General features: G+C 48.5%; 1 pseudogene; it reads left to right on the forward strand.

Moving 5' to 3' along the window:
- The first annotated feature begins 8836 nt into the window (after positions 1 to 8836).
- On the forward strand, positions 8837 to 9691 carry LOC149365708 (uncharacterized; annotated as a pseudogene).
- Positions 9692 to 15145: the final 5454 nt, after the last annotated feature.

Consider the following 15145-nt stretch of genomic DNA (forward strand, 5'->3'; position numbering starts at 1 on the left):
GTAGTTCACTTTTTTATTTTCCCGCATTATATGACATCTACGGATTGTCTACAAATATGCTTGTGCCAACGCTAGTGTCCTCGTTCTTTGCATACGCCTGACCAACCTCACCTTGAACACGCGACACAACTGGAAAGTAAGCGAAATTGAAAACAAACGCTTGCGCCAAGACGCCCATGAAAGGCGACGATTCGAAGCAGACGTGTCGTACTATCAGCGTCAAATGAAATGCGAAGGGCGGGGCGTGTGGCCAAGCGCCCATTTTACGCCGTCTCCCTGTCGTCATCAGAGACAGGCGCGGACATCCTTTTTACGACAGTTTTGATTTTGTTTTCTTTGACGTTCGTTTTCCCGCTTTGCCAATGGAGCGCCACACTCGTACTTTCCATCGATTTCAACTTGCGCAGCGCGGTATCGCTAATCAAACCACTCCCCAAAAACATGCACCCCTAACACCATGAGGGTAGAAGACAAGCACGAGCCAAAGCCTTACGTAACAAATACAGACAGTGCGCTGGAACACTTTATGTAGATGCGGCAGAATACAAACATACCAATGCTTTTGCAATTGTGGCTGTGAACGAGAATGGTGACCACATCGTCTCGGCAACAATCAAAACGAAACCCTCTGAAACGGCAGAAGAGGCGGCTATAGCCCTCGCCCTAGCGCATACCCAAGAGAGCATCATCCTCAGTGATTCCAAAATGAGTATCAATAATTTCGCTAAAGGGCGAATTACAAACACCTCTCTTAGAATCCTTAACGCAACCAAATTCTCACCAAAATATTCCGAATTGATATGGGTCCCATCCCATTCGGGGAATCCGGGGAACGAGGTAGCCCACAATAAAGCCCGAGGTTTCGTCGACCGGGCCGTGAATGAGTCTGGCTCCCTGAATTTCACGAAGGACTCCATGATCACATATCATGATCTCACCAATCATTTTAAACTAGAGAGGAGAATTTTCCCCCCTCCAGACAAAAGACTTACTAAAGAACAAGAGGTTACGTGGCGTCGTCTACAGACGAGATCGATACGCACCCCATCACTCCTCGCGCACATTTATCCAGATCTTTACAATCCAAACTACAAACACTGTGGCCGACGTGCTACCTACGATCACATCCTGTGGGACTGCAAAATAGAGCCACCTCTGGGTGATCTAGTTACTGCTCCTTCTCTCGAGCGGTGGGAGACCGTGCTGGCTAGCTCTAACCCCAGAACGCAAGTTTTGGCGGTGGAGTGGGCTGACAAAGTCGTCGAGGGCTACGTACTCTCCACCACTTAACGCGACCTCTTGTCAAGCTCTTCCGGCGAATAAAATATTTTACAATCCAACTGATTTTGCTTCCATCCTTGGTGTGTTATCAGCGTTTGGTTGCGCTGTGAACAAATGTAGGTCCAATGGCTGCGTACAAAATGTCATGGTCCGTACTTTTCTGCCGCACTACATACGGTAAGCAGTCAGTGACATATAGTCTACCACACTACCTCAATATTCTGCACAAGAACAACATCATACTTGAAAAGACTTCACTGTATAAATTAATAACACTTATTCCTTTGTTTGAATGTGCATCATTTTGACATCATGATTAGAACATATATATATAGCTTTGTGTATCTTCGTTCTACTTTATTTGTATCTCGGTCGATTATAAATGCGTTTCCTGTACATAAAAATTCTGAGCAGTTTCTTTTGTCCAATAATGTCGAGTGATAATAGAGGCATAACATCATGCAAATGTTAATGTATATATTTTGTGGCTGTATTTTCTTTTGTTCTTGTAAGTGCGCTCTTCCACTGCTGTTGTGATTAGCTGCCAGGCGATACCGCCGGCAGAGGGCGCAGGGTGGCCCTCAAGCTGCACCAACGCAGCTTTTTACCTTGCATCCTCTCTCCTCTGTTACTAATGTAACCTTGTGAGAGTTAATAAAGATGTATGTATGTATGTATGCATGCATGCATGTATGTATGTACGTATGTATGTATGTATGTATGTATGTATGTATGTATGTATGTGTGTGTGTGTGTGTGTGTGTGTGTGTGTGTGTGTGTGTGTGTGTGTGTGTGTGCGTGTGTGTGTGTGTGTGTGTGTGTGTGTGTGTGTGCATGTATGTATGTATGTAATTAAGGAAAGAACTAAGGGTTCTATTTACGTCGCAATACTCAATATGATGGTCATTGGATTAAAGAATCTTACCTCATATATGGCAGAGTCACGTGGCAGGAAAGGCACACCTGGTGTTGTTGGCTCTCCAAACTCGCTGATGCTGGTCCCAATGAGTTGAAAACGTTGACTCCTTAGCGAACATCGCACGCAGTGCCAGTCCTCCATGATGCATGGTGTTGTGCAAACACAAGCCTTGCTTTTCTATTTGATTCCGAGACCGCTGGCTTCTGTGACGGTACAGTCTTCTCAAAACAGGCTCGTGTAGACGACGTCTACTGGTTAAAGTGCTGGCATGAAATTAAAAAATGTTCTTAACCTCACAAGCCGTAAAGTTAGGTGGTTTTTCTGCAGCGGCCATAACAATTACAGGTCTCCATCCTTGCTGGTAAGCCGCTGTCTGAGCCCACGGGGCAAGTTTCGGGGCCGTCCTTCACCGCTGAATGCCTGGAAAATTCTAATTATAGACAGTGGTGGACGACCTGTCTACTTCGCAATGACGCGTTGCTGCACTCCGAGCTTTTCTGATGGCGATAAAGTTGTGCTCACTACCGGAATCAAGCGATCCAGGAATTGCTGCGTTGGGCACCGAGCGAAGCCCGATCGGTTTTCTTCACTGCTCACATCCCAATCAGGGGCAGATAACGCGACGATGATGGAAGCGAAATCAAAGCGCTGCTGGCCAGGGAGATAAGAGCGCTCGTTTCACCCACCCGGACCACAGCCGGCGCCGCCAGCGAAACGCCCTGAACGAGTTGAGATCGGTCGAAAGTGCGAATGTGGCGGCTCCAGTGGCAGAGCGAAAAAATAAACGTCAAAGAAAAAGGAAACAAAACTGTCGCAAACCGGTGAGCACGTGTTTCACTGATGGCGGCAGGCAGAGTAAACTACGTTGCCAAGCGCTCCGCTGTTCGCATTTCATTTGACGCTGATGGCATGTATACTATAAAAACGAATGCGCCTACATGGAAGTAAAATAGTGAGCTGTCCTCTTGAGCACTCCCTTTTGCAAAAGGGTGTCCGCTAGAGGACACCATGTTTCTTTTTTGCTCCTTTCTGTTTAGAGTGTATATACGAGCTGTGCGCAACTACTCGTATTTTCACTGTACGAGACAGAGCGCCATTTATTTGACATGCATTGTTTGTTCCTCGTTGACGCGATATCCGACGGTAATCAACAAGGCTGGCTGCGTAGTTTAAACCGGCATCTGCACCAAGATTTAAGTGTTGGTGTGTCGTTTGTTGCTTTTACGTGCGCTGCCGCCTATTGCAACACGTGTCTGCTTCTTGTTAATTCGGAAGCATTATATGACCCATCAGCACAAAAGCCGTCTGACGTCCGTCAGCGTCTATAGCACGAAATTTCGATGATGCAGCACGCCTGAGTACGATGCCACAACCCTGTAAGCGAAGATGTATAGTCATAAATGAGAAACGTAACGCATTATGCCCTATGAAAGGCATAACTCTTTGTCGCGGTCATTCTGCAGTTTATCGTGACTCAGCACTTTACACGTAACGTAATGTCACGTTTAAGAAATTTGCACAAAGTGTGCGTGTTCATAGTCATAGTGATCATTCGTGACTCAGTCATGCAAGATATCTTGACTCAGCCCTTCAATTCTGCAACGTAGCATGATTTAGCACTTCACGAGTGGCATAGTCATGACGCACTTCTGCACCTTTCCTTTGTTCGTTAAAGTCTCTCCCTCTCTCTCAGCACTTCTGCAATGTGACATGACTCACCCCTTCAATGCTTTCGCCTCTCACATGTATGCCGTCAAGTTTTCTTTTTTCGCTTGCTGTGCAGGAAACTTTATGCATAACGTATTAGTGGCTTTAACTGTCTCCCTACCCGTTGGACATGAAGAAACGCACGAAGGTTGTGCCGACAAAAAGAAAGAAAGAAGGAAGGAAAGAAAGAGAGAAAGAAAGAAATAAAGAAAGAAGGAAAGAAAGAAAGAAAGGGAGGAGAGAAAGAAAGAGAGAAAGAAAGAAGGAAAGAAAGGAACAAAGAAAGAAAGAAGGAAAGAAAGAAAGAAAGAAAGAAAGAAAGAAAGAAAGAAAGAAAGAAAGAGGGAAAGAAGGAAAGAAGGAAAGAAAGAAGGAAAGAAAGAAGAAAGGAAGAAAGTGCGTGGTCGAGAGCTCTGGAATAATTTTGACCACCTGGAGATCTTTAACGTACTCTGGCACGGTACCGCACACGGGCGCCATTTGCGTTTAGCGCCGTTGAAAGGCGTCCTCCACGCGGTCGGATTCGAGCCCGGGTACTCCATCCTGTTCAGCAGCCGAGCTCGCTAGCCAGTGAGCTACATCGGCGGATCAATTTTATGCATCAGGACGTATATTTATTGATTTCACAAGATTATGTAGTAATGTCCAGGAGGTAGCCGGGTCGGTCAGCTGTAGAATGCGGATTTTTCGGGCGAAACGCGTGTTTTCTATCATCAGCAGTTGGCGTTCGTCATCCATCTGTTAAGCTTGCTATTGATCGCATCAAACACATTTCTTGCAGGGGAATGTAACCAACAGTGCTGCCAATTTAGAATACTGTGTCTGTAAGAGCGAGGGCGTACGGCGAGGCGAAGGGCTGACTGTTATATCTGTCCGGTGTTGGTACTTGCCTGAGCAACAGCAAAATATACACGACTTCAATTTATTTCCCAAACGACACTGCGACGCTGTCAGATGAGCTGAGGGGCGCTGAATAGGATAGGCTGGTCTGTTGGCTGCAGAAGTCAAGAAAGATGATTTCCTCTGGTGCTCCAAATATATTTTGGGCGCTTAATATATCGCTCTTTAATGACATGCTTATCTCTCTCTCTAAAAAATAAACTGTGTTGTTTTATTGAAGTTTGCATAAGTAGAGTATATGAAACAGTTTAATGCGCTTTAAAGTGGCTGGAGACGAAAACCAAGCGAATACGGTGTTATAAGCCACGCATGGCAGTCGCGACAAGGGGAAGAAAGGCAGCTGTCCAAAGTTGATTTTTCGCTACGTACGGAAGGCTGGCTTTTGGCATTTAGAAAAGAGTTTATGCTGCCCTCAGGATTCATTTTGGCAGGGATCAATCGATAGAGCGCCGAGCCGTCTCCACACAGCTGAAAACTGACTGCGCGCGCTCATTCTCCCCCTCCCTCCCCCTGACCGCCCCCCCCCCCTCCTTGTAGTGCTCCAAAAGGTTATTCAGGAAGCCAAGCTATTAAAATATATATAGGTCTACCAGACGTGTATGTCCTTAAAATGATATAGGGAATAAATAAAAACGCAAAATTGTTTCCGACGATAAACGAGTAGAACCCAGCAATCGCGTGTGTCTTCTCCAACTGGTCGTCTCAGTTGGCCGTGAAATATGCTTTTCAGCCAATTTATGAACGTACGGTTGCACCCCATAATAGAGGAATGGGCCCATCTATTTTGGGGAGCGATAGATGCCCAAGAAGGAAACGTACAGCTTCTTCGTGACGACGCGCCCAACGCTACCGGAGCGGTCGGAGCTAGAATCACTGGGCAAGTTATCCAGTGCCAGTTAATTAATTACAGTCAAAAATGTCAAAATTTCGTCGAAATAGAGCGGACGTCGATATACCCACGGGAACGGTGTGACGTCCCAGAATTGTCCCAGAATGGTCGGGAAAATATCTGATTTGTGTCAACTTAGATGGAGAAATGTGTACTGGAGAAATGTGAGCGTAATTAACACTTAAGGGTATCGTAAAGCCACGGGAACGGTGTGACGTCACATCCACCGCAAGTCGTCACGGCGTAGTGTCCTCGGCTTTCGCCTTTCAACACTTCAGTTGTCAAAGTGTCCTCGCAATTTTTTCTCTCTGCCTCCACAGCTCCACAGGGCTTATTTTCAACCTGCTGCTTAAAAGTGCTCAACTCGTTCTTCTACATCAGCTTGCATAATTCATAAGATAAAGTTACTTCTTTTGAAAAGAGCTTAAAACACAAAGATTAGTTGCTCGTGTCATCACCTGAACTAAAAAATTAACCATTATACCATGTATACAGTGATGCATCACGAGTTCAACTGTTCGAATTTCAGTATATTAGTCGAACACTGACTGAACCGTATACACCATCACACACTGGCAATGCCATCATACTGCTTGCTGCACTGGTGTCCAGTTTTTTGTTGACCTGTGAACTGCCAAGCACACCGACTCCTTCTGCTCACGCACTTTCTGATTGCCAAAGTGCTTCTCTTTCTGTTGCCTGGTTGGTTTCTGTGGCTTCTCTTTCTGTTGTTCTGGTTCATTGCACACAATGAACCAAGCTACCCAAAAGTAAAAAAAAAGTACCCGCTTGCTTACATTATCACATTTATGAACTCCTGCCTATGTCTTCCCATCACCCACAGCGCTAAGTTAACATTTTTTTTTTAACATAGCACAATGTAAGTAGAAAAGAAAAGCGTAATCCTCAGTTTTGAGGCGTACATGGTGGGCAGGAAGAGAACTTGGCGCCGGTGCAAATCGGGGAATCAACGAATGCAGGCGGAAACAACCATTTCTGTCAATTAAATCAATGAGGGAATGAGTCCCCGTTTAATGTGGTATCAGCCTCGACAGGTCGACGCTGCCATTGACATTGCAGGGCTCTCAGAAACGGCTCAATATCGGCATCGCAGACCCAACCACAATGCGAAAGGTCTTAGCACATTCCACAGAATTGTAAGAAGCCTTGTTAAAATTGTTTTCGAACATGTGCAGGAATGGCGCTGTCGTGAGTGGCGTCACAACGAGAGTGAATGGAAAAGCGCACCAGGAAATCTAGCTGATCACTGAGGAAGCTGTGCATGTGAATCGATGCGTGAGGAAATAAATGTAGGATCGTGGAAGATGCAAGCAGGACTAAGGAAATCTGGGAAGCATTCTACTTTCTTGACCCAGAAGCTCTTGTTCCCACCATTGCTGTTACTCTAGGAAATAATCATGCCCATAGCAGAAAGTCACAGGCAAATTCACGCTCTGCCCCTCCTCATTGACCTCATAAACCAGGTCTCCCTGTCGGCAGCATTCCGAGTTCATAGGCTGACAATTTGAGAGACTGGAGCACAGCTACGTTGCCGATCCGTACGTCATGTCGCACCGTTTTCAGTCGGGCTTTACTCCTGGTCCGATAATTTCATTCGAGGTGCCGAATGGACGGTGGTTGTTGCTTTTTGCAGGTTTATGTTGGTGACAACGAATGGCATGAAGGAAGCGGTCGGCGCGCGCATTCGCTCGAGGGTGATGACAAGACGTCGCCCAGAAGGCTGCCAGAACACGAATCCATCACCTGGCTGCGATGGACAAGCCTCAGCCAACGAAGCCGCAGAGCGTTGTTTTCTCGTGTTCCGACGGTTCCCAAGACAGGGAATTTGTTTCTGCCGTATCTATACATGCGCGTGGCATTAAAGTGCTTCAAACTGGGGTCATTCAGACAACTTGAGGCTTCCTGTGTGGGTAGGAGTAACCAGTGCTGTTTCTAGGCGTCAAGTCCTTTCATATTCATCTCAATAAAGAATTTTAAACAGCAACCAACAAACGACTTGTCTTTTCTTTACTGACAGTTGAATTTTCTATTTTTAGATGACCATGAAGGTTTGTGACAGTTTTCAGCCTTTAAATCCAGTGTACCATCGCGGGCAAAAGTAACAGACCCCCCCCCCCCCCCTCTCAAAGTTTCGACCCGTGCCACTGTGCGCATGGGCGCGCCAACTGACAAAGCACATTCGGCGTCGAAACGGGCCCACTGCTCCGGCCTCGACACCAGAAGTGTTTTGTTAGATGGCGCCCCCCCCCCCCCCCCCCCCCCCCCCGCAGAGTGGCATGGCCCGGAACTTGGAAGGGGAATTACGCGACGGTACATATAGTACGTGTCAGCATTTCATATATAGCATATCTCTTTTTACTCTCCCTAACAGAACTCCCCGTACAACAGCCAAAAATACTAATTCAGCCAAAAATGGCGTTTATTTCTTAAAAACTGCGTCATGCGCGTCTATTTCTTGAAAGCAGAAACCGCAGCGACGCTTTCCAGGCTTTCCAGGGCTGACATGTTTTTTCTCTTCCCCTAGAAGGGGAATAATCAGCTTTGACAACGCGATAAAACTAATAAAACTAACTTAAGTCCGCAGTGAAGCTCCACCCACATTCAGGACCACCTCACAGCATTCATCCACGACAAAAATGTAGACCGTTTTGAAACTTTATTGTCAGCGGAACAAGAAGTCAATCGAAAGAAAAAATGTTATACCTTTAGAATTTTGATACATGGTCTGTTTCATAAATTAAGCATTAAAAAGATGATTTCGTTCGCTTTTGTAACTGGCTAGCGAATACAGTACGCCTCGGATCGCGGACCATTGTTAACTGCTGTTTTTTTTTTTTTAATTTCATACTACTATAAACGGGGAGTTGTGCACACGTCACCAAACCCGGGCGCCTTCGGGCGTTCGGCCCCAATACAACAGCTCCACCGGTTGGCGGCCATTTCTTCGCGCACCTGGCAACTTTCGTGGTCGGTGGGGTTGGGGGAAACGCCTTCTGTTTCATATGAGACCACGAAGCGCTTCGAGAAAACTGGGCCCGGAAGAACCTCGCCTAGGCCTATTTAGGCCTGTTGTGCTTTGTGTCTTGTCATCCCAGCGGTGGTGAGTGCGGGCATTAGCCATGCCGCAGCATGCACAGTGACTACGTCCGCACACGTTTCTCGGTTGCGTGCCGCAAGGCTTGTGCAATGTTGATATTTGCAAAGAGTTGGTGAAACATATTTCCAACTCTTAGTTGGGCGGTGGGCAAGGCTTCGGAGGTGGCCGCTTTGAAGTCACCTTCAAGTCGAAGCCTGCCGTCCAGCGATTTCTTGTAAAACCTGTGATCAAGGTGCGAGACACCTCGGTGCGCTTGGCGTACCGCGGGACGCTGAGCACCGTGGTTCGAGTTTTTGGCTTTCCAACTGACACTGAATGGGCGGAGCTGAAAGAAGGCCTGGAGTACGTGTCTGGATTCGACGGTGTGCCGAGCGGGACCAGGCGCGTGCGGATGGAGATGAAGTCGGCGATGCCCAACTTCCTGGAGGTGGCCGAGGTCACCGTGCAGTGCGAGTACGAGGGTGTCGCACGCGTCTGCCGGCGCTGTGATTCTCCCGACCTTGTGCGGGCGGCGTACGACGTGCCTTTGAGCGCGCGCTGCGAGGTGTTCGGCCACGCCGCGTGCGAGGAGCCGTGCTGCCAGTGCAGCGGCGACCACGCCGTTGCGAAGTGCGCGACGTGCATGTCCGCGTCAGCTGCGAAGCGCGCCACGGTGGCTGCCGCAGCTGCTACTGCGTCGCAGGCTCCTGCCGCGCCAGAGAAGAACCAGGACCCTGCCACCGACAACCAGGCCGAGGCCTCCAGTGGCCCCGCAGCTCCGGAGAGCAACCAGCACGAAGACGAGGCGCCTGCGGAATTACCTGCAGCGGAGCCAGTCGCAGCCGAGGAGCGCGCGTCCCGAGCCCGAACCCGCAGGGAGAGGCAGAGTTCCCTGTAGTACAGCGGCGGAAGCGCCGACGAAAGGAAAGCCCTGCAAGCACCAGCAGCTAAAGCCTCAGCTAATGTGCCTCGATGCACGCACGCTCCGCGTATCGAGGCGCCCTAGGCTCAGCCAGGGCCGGTCTCGATGTGCGCGCTCTCTCGAGCGCGTCGAGACTGGCCGTGGCTCAGCTAAAGCCACTGAAAAAACTAAAGTAGCGACAAGACGCCCTCCCTCTTCTATCCTCCTCCCCCGCGCGCCGGGCGAACGACTTTTGTTTTCTTTGTGATTTCATGTGACTGCGGTGGCGACCTCTAGCCCGCTCCGAAGGAACTAACGCCCCTTTTCAATTGGTTGCGCTGGATTCCCGTACTTGCCGAGTTCTTCTCTATGTCTCCGCATTAACCACGCGTTCCGCTGCATAAATACATCGGTGACTTAGGAGAAACATTTGCATGCTTCGCTGAATCGTCTAAAGGCAATAATGAGCACGCATAGATGGACTGTTTTGGCAGAGCCGCACGCGCACCGTGTCCGGGTGCGCCGGGCTTTATGCGGTGTGCCAAGTTTGACATCGAGAGTGGGGCGCGCATTGAACGTGTCCGTGAATCACGAGGCCGTAGAATGAATTTGCGGTGATCTGTTTTGGTGAAGAGTATGCAAACAGAACGACCGTCCCCGCCGGAACGCTGGACGTGCTACAACGGATGCACAGGCTTGACATTCTAAAAGGCACCTGCAAGTGAAGGCATTCTTAATTCGCGTGGTACATCCGCTCTTCTAGTGGCTTTTAGTTTTGGTCTGCTCTGCTGAAGTGTATCGCGGACCAGGTAAGACGCTTGAGGGAGTGCTCGAAATACGGTATGAAGGCCACGCTACGTGTGTACTTATCTGTGCCTCCCTAATGTTCTTTTGCTTGCATGAACTGTAACGATATAGACTCCCACATTAAAATTTTGCTTTGGAATAGTTACTTAGTAAGGAGAAAACCTACCTCGCAAATATCCTTCGCCTGCCAGCAATGGGATAATAAAGTGCTACATAAATGTTTCACCGGTATCAGTCATTTAGTGAAAAGCAAAACCTACCTCGCTTTTAACACATCTGTCCGATAATCTTCCATATTCGTATAGTCGCTATTAGAGCACTGCACGGGCCTTAATTATTCACGTGTCCCCAGTCCGTCAGCCTTTTTCGTTACCCGCCCCAGCCCGGCTCGATTTTTTCGATATAGGCCCGAACCCGGCCCGCGAGGTATAGACATGCCCGGCTCAGGCTCGGAAACAGCCCGAGTACTAAATGCACATCGGTAAAGCGAAAGCCTTTTGTTATACGGATCTCATTAAAAAAAAAAAGCGACTACAATACTTTTAAACAATGAGATAGTGGAGGCCTCGCTGTGGGCAACGTTAACAAAAAAAAACGTTTTAGCATTAATAAAAGAGGTTATCACAGATTTGCTCGCATTCGTAGCCTCCTTCTAACTAGTTAGGCGTCAAGGGGAAGCGAGAACGCGGAAGTGATGTTACAAAGTATGTGACAGGAAACGCGCGACCCACTTACGATGGGCACTATCACGCATACCCACAGCTACTGGTCATACTTCGAGAGTGAACGCAAGCCAGCGCGCGACAGCTGGTGTTTCCACCAGCGGTGCCTACGGTGCCTTGACGATGCATATCGGCCCGATAATTTTCTTTTTGTCTTTTTCTTTAATATATATATAGAGGGTGTCCCAGCTAAAGGTAACCAAGCTTGTAAAAAAAAGGATGTTTCCTAGCCCAGTGAGACCAACTGAGGGTTGTTGATAGTCGCGTGTCCTAGTCTGCAGTATTTTTTTTTTATTATTCAAACGTGATTAATTAGCAGAGACTAATTAGCTATTAGCTAACTTTTTAATTATTGCCTTCAGGAAGAAAGTGTCAATGCAGGAGTTGTAGATCCCATAAAAAAATAACCGTTTGCCGTGTTTGCAGCCAAGCACATCTGATACAGCTTCTTTTATTTGAATTAAAAGAAAGCCCGCGAAATACAAAAAGAACCACGTGATAGGGAAGCAGTTTCAGCGCTCCCAAACGACCGATCAAGCAACGACATCCGCTTATGTTTGCAACGCTGCCCCGAACAGGGTTCGGCGTTTTGAGGTGGTGGCGAGATATGCGCCAGGAACTGCTTATGCGTCATGGAAAATGAGTGAGCACTGCTTTTCAAGGAAGTGAAGCGCGGCTCGCATGGAGCGCTTTTTTACGCGAAACCTCGCCTCGAGTGATAGCCATGTGGCCGTGCCGCGAACTTGCACCGTCACGCGCTGAAGAAACAGTCGCCCTAGCGCCCATGCGAGAGTTGCTGGCGTATATCTCGCAACCATCGCAAAATGCCGAACGCTGTCCCGAACGGGGTTTGATTGATTGTAAAACATTTTATTCGCCGGGAAGAGCTTGGCAAGAGGTCGCGTTAAGTGGTCGAGAGTACATAGCCCTCGACGACTTTGTCAGCCCACTCCACCGCCAAAACTTGCGTTCTGGGGTCAGAGCTAGCCAGCACGGTCTCCCACCGCTCGAGAGAAGGAGCTGTAACTAGATCACCCGGAGGTGGCTCTATTTTGCAGTCCCACAGGATGTGATCGTAGGTAGCACGTTGGCCACAGTGTTTGCAGTTTGGGTTGTAAAGATCTGGATAAATGTGCGCGAGGAGTGATGGGGTGCGTATCGATCTCGTCTGTAGACGACGCCACGTAACCTCTTGTTCTTTAGTAAGTCTTTTGTCTGGAGGGGGGAAAATTCTCCTCTCTAATTTAAAATGATTGGTGAGATCATGATATGTGATCATTGAGTCCTTCGTGAAATTTAGGGAGCCAGACTCATCCACTGCCCGGTCGACGAAACCTCGGGCTTTATTGTGGGCTGCCTCGTTCCCCGGATTCCCCGAATGGGCTGGGACCCATATCAATTCGGAATAATTTGGTGAGAATTTGGTTGCGTTAAGGATTCTAAGGGAGGTGTTTGTAATTCGCCCTTTAGCGAAATTATTGATACCCATTTTGGAATCGCTGAGGATGATGCTCCCTTGGGTATGTGCTAGGGCGAGGGCTATAGCCGCCTCTTCTGCCGTTTCAGAGGATTTCGTTTTGATTGTCGCCGAGACGATGTGGTCACCATTCTCGTTCACAACCACAATTGCAAAGGCATTGGTATTTTTGTATTCTGCCGCATCTACATAAAGTGTTGCAGCGCACTGTCTGTATTTCTTATGCAAGGCTTTGGCTCGTGCTTGTCTTCTACCCTCATGGTGTAAGGGGTGCATGTTTTTGGGGAGTGGTTTGATTAGTAGGGCCGTCCTATAGTCGCGGGGTAAGTCTACTTTAGGGTCGTTATTCGTAGGTTGAAAGTTAATTCCGAGCCTGGTAAGAATACTCCTGCCAGTTCTGGAATTGGCTAATCGCGCTGTTTGAGCCATTAAATGGGCTTCTTTCAGTTCATTGTAGGTGTTATGTATTCCCAACCCCATAAGCCTTTCAGTTGAGGCATTTAGTGGGAGTCCTAACGCAGCCTTATAGGCCTGCCGTATCATGCTATCCAATTTGTCCTTTTCTGCTTTCGAAAATTTGAGATAAGGGGTGGCATAGAGTATCCTGCTTCGGGACAGCGGGGTTCGGGTTTTGTATTTCGCGGGCTTTCTTTTAAGTCAAATAAAAGAAGCTGTATCAGTGGTACTTGGATGCAAACACGGCAAACGGTTACTTTTTTATGGGATCTACAACTCCTGCATTGAGACTTTCTTCCTGAAGGCAATAATTAAAAAGTTAGCTAATTAGTCTCTGCTAATTAGTCACGTTTGCATAATAAAAAATACTACAGACTAGGACACGCGACTAGTAACAACCCTCAGTTGGTCTCACTGGGCTAGGGCACTTCGTCTTTTTTAAAAGGTTGGTTACATTTAGCTGGGACACCCTGTATATACTATACACGCAAGCACGCGCGCACGCGCGCGACTGCAGAATGTAACGCGTGCGCTTCACCATGTCAGAGCGCAGTTTGATCTGCGCTTATAGTACGCATGTATGTCTAACTGCGGCATGCGCTCAAATTTAAGGAACGTCACTCTAGAGTTAGACGTGTGCCTCGCGTCACTTACACGTTTGCGTGCGTGCAATCACGATGCATGCGCTCAACGCAAGCGCCCTTATGTCGAGCTTACTGCGGCCATACGCTCTATCGCGAACAAACCACTGCACAGCGTACCTTGAAAAAAAAAGGGGGGGAAAACTCAGCAGCTATTGAAAGCACGTCCCTTACGTCGCAAAGTCTGGTCGATGGCGTTGCGGTAAAATTCGCCCGGCCAATTCTGTGTAATCAAACCTTCCTCCGGCCCGCGTCGGTTTTCGATGATGGGATCGAGAAGAACCGCTTTCCGTCGTCGTGACGGCTCTTGCACCCGAAGGCGCAGCAGCCAGTCATGCCGCACAGATAGACGGCTTGAAGTTAGGTGACTGACACACGTTCCGAACAAAACAAAAGCCGCTGTTCTTCACAGCAAGCAAAAGCGCAGTGTCCGCAACGACGCCTGCCGAACCTACGGTGCGCGTTTGGAGCGGACTATATGGCGACTGCGGCGGCGAAAAGCGCGGGTTTAAAGGACTTTTGCGCGCGAAACCATCGACCAATGGGAAGAGGCGACGGGCGCAGGAGAGGGTGAGGCGGCGTTCTGCAAAGGTTGTCGCTACTTTAAAAATTTCCAGGGGCTTTAGGCTCAGCGAGGCCGTTGCGCCATCTATGGATAGCTGCGCGCAATCTCGTGCGCCCTCAGCTAAGCGAGGCCGTCGCGCCATCTCTGGACAGCTGCCCACATTCTCATGCGGCCCTCAGCTAGAGTCACTGGAAAAAATTTCAGAGTACCGCAAAGGTCGGAATTTGACTGGCAACACTGAGCGGCCACTTCCATTTACCTTCCAAGCCAACTGCGTCGCAGGAAGGTCGCCGTGTTGGAAGAGCTTGATATTCGGTGACATATCGGGTTGAGTGTTCACTGAAGCGCAAATACTTCGTGCTCGGAGAGAATGGTTACTCAGAAGAGAAAAAAATATTGTTATTTTGTGCGAAGTAAGGCAGCCGGCGGTTGTTTTGCTCCGCGGTTGCGTTTACTGCAGGAAGTGTGCTAGGATTGTGAGAAGCATCTTAGCGCTGCTATCGGGAGCTTGTGCACGCCTTCTTTCCCCTTCCGCGGAGCAAGCTAGGAAGGAAACATTTCGCCACTCCACGCATTTCGCCACGCTTTTGGGCAGTGAGCATCGTGGACCGCCATGGGACCGCCGTCTCGTTCAAGCAGGACGAAACTACTTGACATTAGCTTCTTCTTCCCATCCACTCTAGGCTTCTCGAAGTCTTCAGCACAAAAGTGGTCCTGCAAATGTTTGTTGTACAGTTAGAAGAGTGATGCTAGCCACCCGAATGCTGGGCTGCCCAAGGAGGC

This window comes from Amblyomma mixtum, chromosome 1 (genome assembly GCF_055824585.1).
Source record: "Amblyomma mixtum isolate Tamu chromosome 1, ASM5582458v1, whole genome shotgun sequence".
Taxonomy (NCBI): Eukaryota; Metazoa; Arthropoda; class Arachnida; order Ixodida; family Ixodidae; genus Amblyomma; species Amblyomma mixtum.